The sequence below is a fragment of the Rousettus aegyptiacus genome, unplaced genomic scaffold, assembly GCF_014176215.1.
Source record: "Rousettus aegyptiacus isolate mRouAeg1 unplaced genomic scaffold, mRouAeg1.p scaffold_m13_p_1, whole genome shotgun sequence".
NCBI lineage: Eukaryota > Metazoa > Chordata > Mammalia > Chiroptera > Pteropodidae > Rousettus > Rousettus aegyptiacus.
The window spans coordinates 112,571,198-112,589,560 of NW_023416284.1; the positions used below are offsets into that span (position 1 = coordinate 112,571,198).

Sequence of the window (18,363 nt, forward strand, 5' to 3'; positions counted from 1 at the left end):
AACTAAAAATGTTGCCTTTAATACTGAATGCTGAACAGTTTTATATAAAAGGCAGCAGGAAATTCAAGACTATATATACATATATATGTATATATGTATATGTACATATACATATATATGTATATGTATATGTATATATAAACTTATATATATATGTATATATAAACTTTCCATTTCAATTTAAAGTTCAGTAGTATCTCTGTCCTTTGAGGTGAAACTAAGCACAGAAGGAAAATATAGATACATTTCTTGGAAATTACAGAGAATCAGAATTTTACTTAATATAATGGGCTAAAAATGGGATGGCTTATTTGAAAAAGTATCAGGTTTCTCATCCTCAAACCCATTTATGAAGGGATTAGATGGTCAAATGTCAAGGATGACCAGATAATTTCCAGTTCTACCTCCATAGATGCTCACCACTTTTGCAATACAATATATCCACATCTACCCAAGAATTATGGAGAAACTATGGTTAAAAAGAGCCTGTGGGTCAAAGAATTGTTACAATGTAAATGACGTGGCTGTTACCCATGTGAAGAACTCTGAATCTCATGTCTGTTTCCAGCAAGATGGCAAAATACACAACAGCAGCACAAAGCCAGAGCAAATCTCACCTCTGGGGGCAAGGAAATGCAAAATCTGCCACAGAACATTTCACATGAGAAAATGTGCCTAACCAATAGTCTCAGAGAATGGAAAAAAATTACTTTCTAAAGGTACAGCACCATGTTATTTTCATAAGATAAAGCTAAATAACAAAGAAAGCTAAAATAGTAAAGGAAGCAAGAAGTTTAGTCAATTCCGTGAGCTTGTCACTAGTACTGGTCTTATTTAGCACTTTTATACATGAACTGAAAGAGAAATCTTCAAGTTTCCCGAGAAATTAAGATTTTGCACCTAAAAATATGTTTTTCTGTGTAGAGAAGATTAAAGTAATTTTTGAAAGCTTTGTGAATGGGCAAAAAAGCAACAGATATGCTTCAAAGGTAAGAAAGGACTTATAGAAAATTTTAAATATGTGTATAGTATATAATATATATTTATGAAGATGGATTCTGTAATACAGTGTGAAATAAGATCTAAGAACATTACAGAACAGTTGGCGAAGATATCAACTGATGGACTGCTACAGATAAATTACCAGGCCTCATCAAAAAGAATATTTTAAATGTGACTGGAGAAGGCAATCTATCTTTTAAAAAAAGATGATATGCCCAGAACTAGAATAATAAATATAATTCTAGTCACTGTACCCTTTGAAAGCCTTAATGGGTTATAAGTGGATAGATGTGTGTTTATTTATGTAAATGTATACCACATATAATTGTTATCATAATCATATCAAAAAACAAAGTTCTACTGTGTGAATAAAAAAGTGTAAAACTTTTCAAGGCTGTAAAAAATGAAAACTCAGGTGAGCTATTACAGATCAGTCTACAAGATAATAATGTATATGTGGTAAATAACTTTTGTATAATGAATATTCACTATGTTCTAAACACTATTCTAAGTATTTAACATATGCTCATTTAATTTCTCCACAAAATTTATTCCAGTGGGTACTATTAATGTCCAAATGAAACACAGAGAAATTCAATAATTACTCCATGTCACACAGCTTGTTAGTAGTAGAGCCAAAATTAAAACATGGGCATTTCGATTTCAGGGAGTGTTTTCTTAACCACTGAAATGTGAAACATAAACCTAATCTTTAACATCAAGAGAGGTACTTGAACAGGTAAAAGCTAGCTTTGAGGTAAGTAAAAATTAATATATAATGAACTAAAAGCCTTGAAGTCTGAAAATAAAACTTTGAATCTTAAGAGGCAAAACACATTTAAAATATACAAATAGAATCGGGAAGTTTTAATAGAGTTGCACAGACGATAGCATAAAGCAGAGAAAATAGGGCAAGCTGGGGCAGGTAAATCTCTGGCCTTGAGTCCTCCCTCTCTAGAAGGTCAGTCATAGCCTCCCACAGAGCTGTGCTTAGTGCCCTGACACACAGACAGATATAGGCTGCAGAGCAGGATGAACCTCTGGTCTCACCCTGGATAGCATCTATTCCTCCTGCAATGTGGAAGTATCAGTCCTCTGTATCTACCTGTGTCAGCGTTTTCTGTATGAGTCATACACATCTAAAGGGCAAAAAACATATCTTACCCAACTCGCTGGGTATATCAACCATCTTCAGTACCATACACAAGATTTTCAATAAGCAGATTTTAATTATTATGATGTGTTGCCATTTCCCTTAATTTCACAACTTCATACACCCATAAGGTCCATTTTGGGGATAAGAATGTGTTTTTGATCTATTTTCTGTTCACCAGTGCTAAGAATTTGGCTGAATGCATGACTTTATGACACTGCTTTGAATAGAGAATCTCAGTAAAATATTCTTTATGGAAATACCAAATCTAAGTTGAATAATTGTTCATTTGTACTGAAGAATTTGTTCTGTTTGGGGCAGTGATGATGCTAAGGAATTTTCTTCACACACAAAATCTGCCCTTCTGAATCCATTGCTCCTTTGTTCAGCTGCTGTGTTTTTGCAATTTACCTCAGGTCACTGCTGCTCACGTTACCAGAACATCTGGTATGGAGCACAATGATTGCCCTTTTCCAGTCATTAGTTAACTAGAAAAGGAATTTCACACACCATCTCCCTCTTTCCTCCCATAAACTTTCTCTTCCTGAAAATCCGACCCTACTCAGGAGAACACAGATTTCATTCAGTGGAGAATTGGGCCAAGTGGACACCAAGGCTCTCCTTTATTACACCTATTAAATATAACGTTCCATACCAAGTATCAAGACACTTTTTCCCAAAAGAGAAAGTATGTCTCTTGCCTTGAAAATTGTGTACATTCATATCATACTGTTGGTTTGTCTATCCTCCTAAGAGTGAACTGTCAACATTTGGCCTAAACTGCTTAGGAGAGAGTATGGCTCTTAAGAGTTTTTACAAAAACTGGGTCACCTGGAATCCTTGGCTAAAATTGAGAGAGGTTGGGGAAAAACACAAAGTTCTACCATAAGTTCAGGAGTAGCGAAATCTACTCCAAGAAGTTAAATAATTAGAGATAAAATTTTTTTAAAGCTAAGTATGTACATACTAATTTATTTCTCTAAACCATAATTTGAAGCTACAAATTTACTTTCAGATAAATTTGTTTTCTTTTACAAACACGTCCATTATTTGATGCCTCTGGCAATGATAGGTTACTACTTGATAAGCCACAGCTACTCTTCAGTGAGTCCCTTCTTCACATAGTGATACCCACTTTCTTTGTGAAGTACACTCATTCTTGTCTACATCCCAAAGCACATTGCTTATACTCAGTGTCCATAGCAGTGACCTTATTCTTCCTTAGGTTTTTTTTAGCTGTCCTCTCCACTAGATTGGGGTATGGATCAGGTCTAGTCTCTATATGCTGTTATTTCAAACACAATGCATTGGTCTACCATTGAGCCTTGAACATAGGTAAGTGTTCTTCTTGCATTACATTTTTCAACTTCATCTAAAGAAAACTCACATCCTCCCAAACTTGACCAAAGCATGCCTCCCAGTCTACATTTCAGCTTTTCAGAATAGTCTGTCTGAAAAACAAGAATAGAAGTTGGATACATATACTTTAAGAACTAATGAGAAATGGTACATGTTGACAACTGAATATTTTAATATCTTCTAGAGCAGATGAGTAGTTATTATTTAAAATGCCTTGCATTTCAAATATAATTTGAAAATAGGTTCTGAAGGGGACCAAAGTGTTGCCACCCTGAAGCTGCCTTTTTAAGATATTGATTATAAGCTATTTATTAAGAAACAAAAGACTAAGAGGAAACTTTGACCCTCCCTGCCTTTTCTACCCAAGAGATTCAGACAGAAAAACCTGCTTCAGGAAGAAAATCTTATGATGTTTGCCTTAAACTAATTTGAATTAAGTATGGTAAAGAGGAGGGCTTCAGGCAGGGGCCTGTTAACTAGATCTATCCCATAGTCGCCTAGCAAAAACTTGCCTGCCATGTATGTTTGCTCTTCCTCAACTACCTGTAAACCACTCATTATCACTCCTGAAATTTAAGACCCCATTCCCAACCTTTCCCCCTTTGTCTGAAGTTCCACGTGTAACTAGTGTCGCCTCAGCATCTTTGTAATTTTCATGGTTATATGTATTCCCCATGCACATGTATTAAAATTTGATTTTTTCCTGTTAATCTGTTAATTTGATTATTTGCCCAGCTAGAAAAATTTAGAAGGTAGGAGAAAAAGTATTAATAATATTTTAGCCCACACAATTTTCAACTTTAATCATTTAACCTTCAAGCATTTTTATTAGATCGAGACTAATGCTTTGACAAAAACAAAGATTGTGCTCTTAGTCACAACCAAAATAGGCATAAAAATTTTTATAACATCCTTAAGCTTCTGAAACTCAGTGTTTAATGAAGTAATTTTAAATGATTGTTAAAATTAAGTGAGCTTTCCTAATACAAATTCTGAATTTAGTTTTTATTATATTTATAAATTCAGCGTGTGGTAGAAAAGAAAGTTTCTTCACAAACTTCTCCAAAATAGCCATGAAACAAGTATGACCATGCTCCCCTTATTCATACTGGCATTCAAACAGTTGACATAAAGCAATAAGGAGCTTTGCTGTTAGTATTTTGGTAAATAACATTTTAATTATTAACGTCATACCTCCTGCAGAAGATCCCCTTCATTATTCATCTCACGCTTTTATTTAAGTCACCCTTGGAAACCACAATATCCTCAACAAATGCATTCAGCATGTATTTATATGTAAACCTGAAACAAACACTGCAGATGATGAATTCCATGGAGGCTCTTTCCAGAGGGGTCTGGCAGGTAATAAAAGATAAACAGTGGACTCTGATGTGTCATGCCCAAGGCACAGTGTGCTGGAAATGCACTAGAAGAGTCGAATGACAAATGCTCATTTATGCCTGACTTCCTACAAACAAAGGCATACAAAGCTTAAAACTGTGTTGATTGACTTTTTCTCCAACATACTGAATTTTTGTTATGTAACAATTGTATTCTGGAATGAAATCTATTGTTAGACTCAGATGATGAACCCTTATTAGACAACTGTGCTATCGAAGTCCACAGACAAAAACACAAATGAAAAAATACAATGTAAGTGACCCAGATTTTTACCAATTGGAAACATCTACTCATTTATAATTCCCATTTTCGTTATCTTTTCTAGGGTCCCTTCTGGCCTCTAAATTCTGGTTCTTCATTCTATAACTATAGTCATCTTTCTTTAGTTTTTCCAGTTCTACAAATATCAGTCTCTGACAAACCTCAGCCCTTCCCAGCTGGCCACAGTGAGCTTAGCAATATATACAATCTGCCTACATGGTCCCATAAACAATCCTAACTCAGTCAGAGGAAATGGGAAATGCTTTCTCGAAGAAAGTTTAAAATTACACTTCTGCTGCCTTCACTTGTGACTTCAAAAACAGTTGGTGAGAGAAGGAGGGGTTTTTTTTTTTTTTTTCTGAATCAAACCCAACCCACTCTAAGCACTTTCCATGGATGAGTGTATAGCCTCCACAGTTGATCTCTTCTGGGACTTGTAGGCCCGAGGAGGCCCAGGCCAGTACTCCAGCCAGTCAGCCAGGTCTAACCCTCTTATTCTATTTCTGTAGTTGCATAGTCATCATTTTATGTTCGTTGTAATCGGCTCTGCTTTTTAATTTGTTTCTTTGTTCATCTCTCATCTGTTTCTTTCTTTGTCTCCCTTTTCTGCCTTATGAATTTCAATATCTTCTCAGTTTCCTTCCATTTCTTTTTCTAATCAAACCATAATATAGATTTCAAACATACTGTTTTTAACAGTTGCTATATTGCTGAAAAATTTTGTTCTCTGTTCTTAATTACAAAACTGACTATACGAAAATTTTTCATTTCTCTCTTAAAACTTAAAAAAACTAAATTGGGCCTATTTACTTATTCGCTCAGTTGATTTTTCACAACTTCATCGTAATGCGAATGCTAATTCTCATTGTAAACCTTAATAACTCATCTATTTATTTCATAGAATTAAGACAAAGTAAAAAATTACAGCTGAAATACCCAGAAAGTCAATTATTTATACAAAACACAGCAATCTAAATGCTGTTTTATCCATAGCAACACCCTCTTTTCTTAATCCTCTAATTCTAATATCCAAGATGAAATGGAAAAAATTGTTGTATCATAAAACATTGAATTGGTACATTTCTGAGAAAGAAATCAGTTAAACAATTAGATCTTACTAAGTTGTTAGAACATATTTATTCTTCATTTAGAAGTTTTTGTGTCAGATGCAGAGTAGACTTATCTACACAGTGGTGGCACAAGATTCACATCATAAGTCAGAGATACTCATTTCCAGTGATAACTTCCTCACTGAGCATCTTTCCAGTTCTATTGTACTCACTGGACCTGTACCTTATCATCTCTAACCTCCTAGTCAAATTGTCTTTGGCCCCTCTTCAGTAGCATTGGACTCTTTCCTGACTCTAAATCTCAAGATTAGCTATTTTCATGAGTTTCCCAACTTTTTCTCCCACTAGTCTAGTTGTAAACATACTAAAAGTCAGTTGTAGTTATTTTCAAAATTGTTTATCCTTGTTGCGCTGATTAGTGCAAACACACAGTTAAGTTAAATATCATGTAAGCTAATAAAGATATTTAATACTTCTTTAGAACTAAGTAATGATTTAAAAAGACTTGAAAGTGATATATGTCTCAGTTCAGGTTGCTATAACAAAAATATTGTAGACTGAGTAGCTTATAAATAACAGAAATGTATTTATCACAGTTCTGGAGATGAGGACGTCCAAGATTTAGGTGCTGGCAGATTCAGTGTCTCTCACCGTGTTTCCGTGTGACAGAAAAAGTGAGAGTGCTCTCTGAAGTCTCTTTTATGAGGACCCTAATCTCATTCATGAGGAATTTGGTCTATAGCAGTACACGTCTAATAAATGTTAAATTCAGTCAGTTTGAGTGATACAATCTTTAAAAAAATTAAGAAAATTTATTAAGATTTATTCTCTCAGATTGTCTTACAATGCTCTTTATGATTTTGCATCACAAAAAAAATACAAAATCTTATTATTTTTATGTGATGAATTAAGATAATGGTTTATAAAAGAAGACAATATGGGATTCAAATCAATGGAGATATGCTCAAAAAAGACATTCAAAATCAATAAATTGGCTAATAAATGTATAATTATATGACTTAATTTAAACTAATATGTTTAAAGCATGTACTCTTTTTTACGATCTCCTATTTCAGCTGACTTTCTTGATTAACCAACCATTTTTTTTTTACCTGATTATTTAAGACAAAAGAGCTTCTTTATCTTTATAAACTTTTCTTTAAAAAGTAAATGAGGTCATTTGGGGACAGAAGTCAGATATTAATACATGCACTTACTTTTGACTGTTCCAAAAAATACCTAATTAAAAAACATAAGCAAAAAAGGAGGGAAAGAACGTGGAAATGGGACAATAGAAAAAAATTAAATAGTAGAAAGCAAGTGAACAAATTGTAGCACACTTTTAATAAATCTCGGAAAGCTAATCTTAAATATTCAGTAAGGAAAACCAAGAACTAATGCAATGTACATCAGATTTCCTAGGGAAAAATAAAAAGAGAAAAAAAAAAACAAATCCAAGACAGAAAGGATTTTTTTTAAAAAAATGATCAGTCCAGTAGATCCAAAAGGTAGTAAAAGCCTGAAGAGATAGATGGGAAGCAATAAATTGTCAATAAATCTATATTCAACATTTTTCATTTGCAAGCTTTTCTTCAATACCAACAATGTTCAGAAGGCTATATCTGTCAAAATGATTGTAGCCATTGAGCCATAAACATAAAATTCAAGTCTTTCCCCTACCATTCTTCTAACATATGGAAAGACTGTTCAACTCAAATACTTCCTCTTGCCGAAAAGATGTAATCTAATTAATGGATCCAGAGAAGAGTGACTAAAATGATTAAAGGAATGATGGGATTCATTTTATGAGAACAGATTGTAGAAGCTAAAGTTTACTAAGTATCAACAAAGGGAAATGGTATGTTGTTTACCACTAAGTTACTGCCTTCTGATGAATTATTTAACAGAACTGGAAGAGCAAAGGATGCAAATTAAGTGAAAGATTAAACTCATTCTTTCACTGTAGGAGAAACAGTGGGGGGAAATAAAATCACAATGATTCTGGTTTTATTTCATGTTTATGTATATTATATATTACAAAACAATGTATGAAACACAAGTTCTTGCCTTCCCACCACTAACTGCTAAAGAAATACAGTAAAACATGCCCAATGGGAGAAAGGGAATAACTAATTTTTGAGAATGAGTCCAGAGAAAAGAATGGTCTTTCTCACTACCTCCGTCAATCACAAAATTGTGGTTTAAGGTCAACATAAGGCCATGACAACAGTGACAGAATACTTCCACTTTATCTTTCTCCAGATATGTGGTTGTTCCAAAAGCCCCAGGAGTATGCTTCTCTTTCATATGTATCCGATTGCGACATTGACAACCAGAAGACTGCCACTGACACCCTTTATTGAAGACAATGTGGCAAAAAATTATGAAGAGTAATATTTAGGCTCTCCTAGTAGTTCCGGAAGTCCAGATAACAAAAGCTCCTGGATGTCCTCTCCACCCACTTACCACCCATCTCTCCCCAATTTTGCCTAGAAACATCTCATTTTCTAAGAAAATGGTAAATCTGTTTACAAATTGAGATATAAAACCAATCACTTTTAAAAAATACCTTAGGTGGGGATGAGTAGAACATCAGCGAATTCGTGTATAATACACAGATTGACAGAGAACATGAGAATTTTTTTTTGTCCTTTTCATTTACTCTGGAAAGAGAATTTCTTCTGTCATCTACCTCTTCAATAAATTTAATTAAGCAATATATAAAAAATAATGTAACTCTCTGAAAAAAGTACATGATAATTATGTAGATTCGATAAAATAAAAAACTAGTTCGAATCACTTTAATTTAACATTGTTGGCACATATCTACAAGTATTCATATATTTAGCACAAACTTCACAAAGTTAAATGAAGTCAATTATGAATATGAAAGCATGAAATTCTAGAGTTCCAAAGCACATAAGGAGCTTGCAATCAGATATAATGAGTTAAATATTATTCCAAAACAGCCAGAGCTATATTTAGGAAAAGAAAGGGAGTGCCACAGAATACATTTTTATAACATCATTCATTTAACAGATTTGATAGTTCATGTTATCCATATTTCCTTCTTTTAGGAATGACATTCTAATTATGAGACAGGGCTTAAAAATTATTGAGAACCCCAAAACCTTTCATTTATGTGGGTTATGTCAATCAGTATTTACTATATTTTAAAATAGAATAATAACAAACATAATACATATTAATATAAATAACATTTTTAAGAAAAATACCTACATTTTTCAAAACATAAAAATAGAAGCTTGGCACCATTTAAATTTTTACAAATCTTTTTAATATCTACAAATAAAAAACTACTAGAATTTCATATCTGCTTTTGCAATACCATATGACATGCAGCCTCTGGAAAGCTCCACTGCACACTCATGAGAGAATGAAAGTGGAAAAGGCAAATAATGTCAGTATCATTATGAAAATAATTTTGACCACACAATCTTCTCAAAGGGTCTAGGGGTCTCTGTGGGACCATACTGAGAACTGCTGCTGTAGTGAAACAGCCAGCAGATTAAAAACTTGAGTTCTATATGAAAACTGGTTCCTTACAGGCAAATTACCCAATTTTCTTGATCTCTGTTTTTTCATGTGAAAAACGAGGTTTGAGGTGAGATGATCTCTCAAGTTTCTACTGACTTTAATATTCTGTGATTCTGTAAGATATTAAAGAAAGGGAAACCCACTCACGGTTCCTTCTCTCCCATAATGTAATTGTCATAATAAAAAATTGACAAATTAATTCCAACTAATCATCTAGTTTAGTGATTAGCTCAGGTAAGAATTGCAAAGTTTGTTTGTGTAAAGGACCTAGAATTATTTTTAAAATAGTATTCTTAAATGCAATGTGATATCTGAAACAGGAAAAGAACATTAGTGGGAAAACTGGTAAAATACAAATAAATTCTCTAACAGTATTGTGCCAAGAATATTGATTATATAAGATGTTAATATAAGAGGAGCTTGGAGAAGTCTGTACTAGGACTCTACTATGGTTGAAACTCTTCTGTAAGTTCAAAATTATCTAAAAAAAAATAAATAAGGTGGCATTCACGGTCCTGTTACATCACGATATTTAAAATGGTGGGAGTGAGGGTAGAAGTACATCTTCAGATAGCAACTATCTGCACGTCAGGCCTTCATTGTTGCCTAATCATCTTCCAAGACTCCATTAAAAAGAAAAAAAGGAAATACTCCAGATATCTCAGAATATGATGCAAGATCTCATATAGGAATTTAATTTTTAGAAAAATGATTAAAACTGAATCATTTTAAATTTTATTATCAGTATTAAAATTAGAAATATTAACACACACAATAAAAATGAAATAAAATTACAAAATTCGGTTCGCTACTTGCTTTATCAAATTCATAATGAGCATTGTTTACTCATAGCCCATTATTGTGGAGGTTGGTAATGTTTTGTTTTGTGTTGTTTACTGTCGAGCATCTAAAACCCTTCCTCTGTTTGAGGAGGATGGGGAAATGCCTATAGTAAGAGTCTTGGAGAGAGCAATAGCCCGACTCTAACTACAGAAGCTAAAAAAATCTGATTCTTAAATTCCTAACACCTGCAGCCAACTTGGGTGCACCTTATCTAGGAACGGGTATTTGTCCTCTGCTCAGTCAGACAGAGTGACCAGTCAAAGGCTATTGATGCAAAGTAGCAGAGATGGGAAGATTTTGTTTTGGAGGTGGCAGCAGTGGCTCAAATATGCGATTTCCAGAAGCAGTAATGGCAGGGTCTTGTGTCCCAGGAGTGATGTTGGGAAACTAAGCTACACCACCCAGCGCTCCACCCAGTGGTGGAGTATTCTTTGTAATAAGTGCCAGATCTGTGCTGTGCTTCTAGCCACAATTCAGTCTGTTTCTCTCCACTTCCTGAGGCCAGTTTCAGCTTCCACAAAGACCCTGCAAAATGTCCAATGTCTTTACAAATTCATTTTCTGCTTACATCGATCAGAGGTAATTTCTGTCACTAAGAATCCAACTGATCTATACTCTTTTATGCAACTATAAAATTAGTTCAGTCCAAAGAATAATAAAAATAGCATTTTTTTTTTAATTCAAAACTTTAGTAGTTCTGTATTGGCAGGTAATCAATGATTTTAAATATTTAAAAGATTATTTGTTTGCAATAGTCATGACACATATTTTATTATTCAATAAACATAATGTAAATGACAAGAAGTATATAGAGGATAGTCATACTTTATGTCTACAAAAGAAACATTAGAGCCTTATAGATTATGTGTGTGTGTATACACACACACGCGCGCGTGCACACACACACACACACACACACACACACATATGTATTTTTTTATTTAATGAACAAGTTGAACTTGAATGTCAGTGGCCAAAAATGGACAAACAAAAAATTGCTCAACGATTTCATTATACTATGGACCATGAGATTTCGTTAAAGGCATTGAAGTATTATCACACGTAAGGAAGTTTGACAATCACCTTTTCTAAATATCACTTGGGAAATAACATAAATTAATACTGTCTTTTTTTTTTTTTTGCATGGATCAGAACTGCGCATTCAGAATCAGATACCATACTTGCTTCCAAATTCTGATCCAAGCCTATATCAGCTTGATTTTGCTGAATAGCATTAATTCATTCTTCATCAAGCATATTTCTTACAGTGATGTTACCTCAACCCTCAACCATTAACATGCCAGAGTTAATCTTCTTCACCTTCTACATTCTTTCAAGCTTACTCAACCTTCTTTTGAGTTGAAAATCTTTCCTAATTGATCAAAACATTGCATCCCCTCAAATATGAGACTTTTTCAAATTCACATCTTAATTTTATTAGTATAATAAGATTAGTTTAATATAAAAGATTTCTAATTTCTTATACTTTAAGAATGCCTTGCCTACTCATATTATACTTAGGAACATAAAAAATGAAACAGTGCTAATTATAATTTCATGCCAATAGAATAGTTGAAAGAAAACAGTCCATAAGCTAACTCATTATGTATGCTGGCATAATTTTTTAATTGAGTCCTATTCACATTTTAATCTTATTTTTTATATATAAAAAAATTAGGCATGCTGTTACATGTTTATTATTTTCTACTTACTTTAATCAGCCTAAGATATGATTTGGCATTTAAAATCTTGTATCACTTTCAATTTTTTACTTGTAAAACAGAACAATCAAAAGTTTGTAATTTGAATAAAATGTCAAAAAATGAATCACCCAGCTCACAATTCCTTAGTTTCCACCCTCTTGGTCACTATCCATGCAATCTGTAGTGAAAGACTGGGCTCTGGTGGTAGTGCTTTTGAACTGGCAGGTGAACTTGAAGAGAGCGAGGGGAATACTCTCTAATCAAGTAGCAAAGGGGAGTCTCAGAATTTCCAGGACAGGAAAAGATTTTTGCAAAGTACAAATAATTCCTGTGGTTGGCAGAATTCTAAAGATGCCCCCATCTCCAAGAATTTCATTCTCCAGTTATTTGATCAAACACTAATCTAAGTATGGCTATGAAGGTCTTTTGCTAATGCAATTAAAATCCTGAATTACAGATTTAAAAATACTGAAATCATCCAGGTGGATTTAATCTAGTCCCATCAGCCCTTTAAAAGCTGGGCATTTTTTTTCTGGCTGGCAGCGGAAGGGAAAGTCGGCGATGGAAAACACCAGAAGGATTCAGTGCACCACTGCTGGCTGGAAGATAGAGAAGACCACATGACAAGCAATGTTGTCAGCAATGTGGTCTGCCCCAAGCTGACCACTAACAAGAAAATGGGGACCTGAATCCTATAAATAAAAGTCAACTTTGGTCAAAAGTCTAAAAGAGCTTGGAAGTGGATTCTTCCCAAGACCTTCCTATGTGGTCTGGCCTGGCCAACACTCTGATTTTGGCCTTATGAGACCCTAATAACAGAGAGTCCAGCAGAACCCGCTCTGACTTCTGACTTAGATAACTATAAGATAATTAATAGATATTGTTTTAAGTCTCCATATTTGTGATAACTTGGAACACAGCAGTAGAAAATGAATATAGTTACAAAGGATTAAGAGTCAGAGCGGCTTGGACTTCTCTACAGCAGAGCTGAAATGTAGGGGGAAAAAATCAACCATGCTTTTGAAATTTTGAAGAAAGGCAATCTAAAGTCACCTACCCAGATCAAACTATCAAGAAAGTGTGATGATATACTAAGATATTCAAAAAACATGGCATCCTTCATTCTCATCCTTCCTCAGAAGGCTAGTAAAAGCCATGCTCTACCATAATAAAGCAAACCAGAAAATTAGAAATCATGTAGTTCAACAAACAGGGGATCGTACTCACAGACAAGGTGAAGAGAGTTCCCAGGATGAAACTGTACACAAGGGAGACTGTTCCAGATCAAGAAGTTCTGCAGGTCTAGGAGACATCCTTTGAAATGGCAGACCTCGTAAGAATACGTCATGGCTCTGACTGTATTAAGAGGAGATTTAGACAATTGATTAAGAGTTTAGAGTCAAATTGATTAATTAACCCCATGGAAAACAAAAAGCTACCAAAGAAAAATAACCATAATATAATATTTGGCTGAGAAATAAATAACATTTATATTTATGGTAATATAAACACAAAATACTAAAACCATAACAATGTGATTATATTAGGAAGAGGAGACTATAAATACATACTATTATCAATATTCTGATTCAAAGTCTTACCATTGTCCTCTGTAGCACTGGCTCACAGAGAACTCAACAATCATTTAATACAATTTCTTTGAAAAAATATATTTCATTATATTTATTATAATTAAGTTTCTTAATTAAGAAATTTACAAATGAACTTTTGGAATGAACACTATTACTTCACAAAAATAAATAGAAATCCCTTTAAAAAATCATTACATTAGCAATAGATGAAAACTAGTCCCAAAAATATATGCCTCAGGTTTGGAAATCCTTTCTTTCTTCTTAAACAGATTTTAATAATGTGGTTTATTTTTTATTTTTTATTTTTACTTTTTTGTAAACTTTAAAAAAAATAATGCATAATCAATAGTCCTACATCTTGTTCATCTAAGCAAACAGAAAATCCAAAATAATAGAAGGAAAATAAAATTTAAAGATAGGCAAGCCAGGGCTCATGGGTCAGGGATCCATGTTTCTTCTATCTTATTATCACAACCATGGCTTTTTCTACGTAGGCCAAGATTGCTTTAGGATAGTGTGTCCTTGTTTTAGCCAGCAGGAAGAATAAAAATCAAAAGCGGCCATGCCCTTCACTTCAAGCACAAGCCTCATGCTTACATCTCTTAGATCTGGAATTAATCACACGGCTACCTTGCTGCAGGAGGCTGGCAAGTACTGCCTCCACTGTGTGCAGCCATGTTCCCAGTGGAAATCATGGGTTCTATGTCTACAGAAGCAGAAAAGAATGAACCAACTAGACTCTCTGGCTGAATATTTTTTTTACTTAAAATTTTCCCTGTTTAGTGAAAGACCATCCTTTATGTAAACTAAATTTCCAAAAATAAATGGTCCATTTCTGAATTCTGTATTCCAGAATGTTGACCTATTTGTAAATTCTTACACTAATTCTGCACTGTTTTATTTACCACAACCCTAAAGTATACTTTAGATATCCAGTGGGGCAAATCTTCCTTCATTGCTCTTTTCAAAAGTTTCTTGAATTGTTTTTGTGAATTTTCCCTTACGGATGAATTTTACAAGCCAGTCTTCTTTAAAAATGAACAAACAAAAACAACAAAACAGAAAACTGTTTGAGTCTTTGAATTCACATCAATTTGTAGAATATTAGGGGAAAACTGACATCTTTACAATACGGAGTATTCTCATCATAATGATATGATTATCTATTTATCCTGGTCTTTTTTGTGTCCTTTAGTTAAATTTTAATGTTTTAATTGCTGTTCAGACTTTGCAATTTTAAAGTCTGTATTTTTCTGCCTCGATTTATTTTATAATCCATCATTATTCCATAAGTTCATTTGTTTTTACATTTATTTATTCATTTGTTCTTTTTCCAAAATGACATATCTAGTACGTTCTAAAGGCTAGATGTGTATTTAAGATAAGGTCCTGTTTTACACAAGCAATGAAACATTTGCTTCATGAAATAAAATAGATACTTAATGCCAAAGTCCTTTGAAAATTTGGAAAGTTACCAAGTAAATATCTATTCTGTTCTTATTTTTAATTAGTCACTAACTGCAAATGTGCAAGCTGAATCTCACAATGACTAATCATGTTTCTGAAGCCTGCTTAAATAAATGGTAACTCATTAAAAATTTAAATACTTGTTGAGTCACACATGACTCATATAGCAGAGTTCACTAGTCAAGGAGTGACTTGTAGAGATATGTGCCTAATATTAGAAAAAGGTTAACTCCATGAACGAAAAAAACAAAATGAAAGACTGTTTGTGTCTCTAGGTTTTGAAAATTTTCTTCAAATAGAAAGCATTTCTCTCCAGGAGATTAAAAAACAAACAAAAATATTTATTTATAATAGAAGAAAACATAAATGCATTGATGTATTTACTTTTAGCTAAGCACTGAAGAACTTGGTCTACCGTAAAGCCAAAGCTCTCAGGAGTCAATGACCTTGAAAAATAGTAGCCATAAAAGAAAAACTATCAGCCTACACTGGAAAATATGTGGGATTGTAATTAGGCATTCACAATGAAGATTTACAAACTCTTGGCACATTCTAGTGTCTATTTTGATTTTTAGTTAATGGCGTAATAAATATTTTGAAATATAAAATCTCTACAAGGTATTACCGGGTGCTAGAGAGAAACAAAGATGAACCAAATCCAGATCTGGCCATTTGGTAGGAGCAAGGAGGCATTTATCAATTACCTTAACCCAAGGTGGAGTGCAAACCACACTAGAGATATAGATTTTTAAAACAAAATAGAACAAAATCATTCGTAGGAGAAGAGATTAGTACAAAGTCCTTTGGAAAAGGTAGCATTGGAATGAAGCCCTGAAACAACATTGGGGGATTTTTGCACTTGTAGAGATGAGGGTATGGAGAAGGGAGGAAGTCAACGCACTGAGCTCACTGTGCACAGGACAAACGGTGAATTCCCAACTTGTGATGCATGAGGGAAGGTAGACAGAAACTGCTAGCACAGATCCTGATTTTCAAAGACCTTACTTACTTACATGCCAGAAGAGGCCTTCTGAGTGTTGGTTGTTTCGTTATTGATTTCAGCAAGGTGTTAAATTTAATCAGAACTGTGCTTCTAAGATTCATTTAGAGGCCCACTTTGTAATGTGAATTTACGAGAGTTTTAAGGCAGAGGCTGGAGACTAGGGTTAAATTAGAAAATGCTTGTAGCTGCACAGATGACTCGCACACTGGACAGAATTCTAAAAAGACCCCAAAATTCCCAGCCTTTGGTGTACACAGAACTTCTTCCAGTTACTCAGTCAAACACTAATCTAGCTGTTGCTGTGAAGGTATTTTGCAATGTAATAAAGGTCCAAAATTAGTGGATATTCATTCATGTAGAGAAATCATCCAGGAGTGCCTGACCTAATGACATGAGTACTTTAAATCTGTGTCTAGAGGTCAGAGACAGAGAAGTTAGAGAGATTCAAAGCATGAGAGGGGTTTGACAAAGAAAAATTTTTTTCCCATTACTGGCTTTGAAAATGGAGGAGCTATACATGGCAAAAAATGTAGTGGCCTCTGGAAGCTGAGAATAGCCCCCAGTTAATTGCCAAGGAAATGCGAACATCAGTCACACAGCGAAAAGGAACTGAATTCTGCCCACAACCTGAAAAAGTTTAGAAGTGGATTGTTCCCCAGAGTCTTCATACAAGAACTCAGCCTGGCCAACGCTTTATGATACCTCGAGCACAGAACTCAACTCACATCATGCCAGGACGTCTGACCTATAGAGTTGTGATTGAATTTTTGTGTAATTTTTAAGCCTCCAAGTTTGTAGTAATTTGTTAGCAGTAATAGAATTAGTAACCATAATGAAATGTAGTACTTCACACCATTTTAAAACACCTGTTTTTTACTAAACCAAGTATTCGGTATACACATAAAGAAGGCAGCATTTTGGAACCTCCTTGTCCAGGTCGGCTTCACAGGATAAGAATAACATTTCAGTGAATTTCAGTTATTCGAGACCTGCTCAAAGATTTAGAAGTGAATGGCTTGATTATTTTAAAATACTTTAAAGTTATGCACTCAACAATCAAAAGCTGAAAGAGTCAAGTATCATGTAAACTAATTAAACTAACTCATAAGGAATGAAAAAAATGAATAAGCCTTGGAGTTAAGAGAACTGTTTGTATGTTTATTTTGGCCATGTAATATTCAACAAGTACTTTGATTTCTTTTAGTCTTACTTTCTTTTATTGTAATATAGAAATAATTACTGTACTAATTACTTCATAGTATTGTTACTAAGACCAAATTTACTAAAATATCTAAACAATGTATAAAATAACTCATATGTTTTAATTATAATTATTACTGGGTCTAATCATAGCTATTTGTCTGCAGACGACAGATTATTTCAGTGTATTTAAATTAGCCTAAAATATAATTTTGAAGATTTTCAAATTTTACTTTATTTGAATCAACAGCATACTTTAAATAGTGCTACCTGCACATTATAGAACTACAAAGTAAACAGTTCACAAGACCAATTGATAAGTAAAGTAATTGGTATTTTGTCCTAATAAAAAGCACTTGACACTCAATCACTGACATCTAAATATATTTATAAGGAAAAAAAAGCAGATATTTGCTTTATAATCTTAAAACTAAATTTGCCTTCGAATATTAAAACTAAAAGCAATCTATTAATCTTAAATTCTTTGACTTAGATTGGAGACTACTGTGTTTTTAAAGCGGGATTTTAAAAAATTAAAAATTATACATACTGTATGATTTTCAAATCTGAAAATGATTTCAACATATTAAGGAAGATTTCAGGAAAATTAGATCACTTCTTCAGGATTTTCCAATAGACCAATAGAAGAATTTCTTGTAATGACCTTGCAGATAGAATATTTGAGAACAAGTAAATAATTTTTTTAAAAGACGGAACTGGGATAAAAACGGTCTCTGCAGAAAAAGAAATG

The 18,363-nt window shown here is 33.6% G+C and overlaps 1 protein-coding gene across 1 annotated transcript in view; it reads right to left on the reverse strand.

Moving 5' to 3' along the window:
- The window catches only part of LGSN (lengsin, lens protein with glutamine synthetase domain), a 35,161-nt gene extending 21,473 nt beyond the window's left edge, over positions 1 to 13,688 (reverse strand). Inside the window, exon 1 of the mRNA XM_036219068.1 lies at positions 13,578 to 13,688. The gene's annotated coding sequence lies outside the window, so the exon portion shown is untranslated. The remainder of the gene's footprint in view (positions 1 to 13,577) is intronic.
- Positions 13,689 to 18,363: the final 4,675 nt, after the last annotated feature.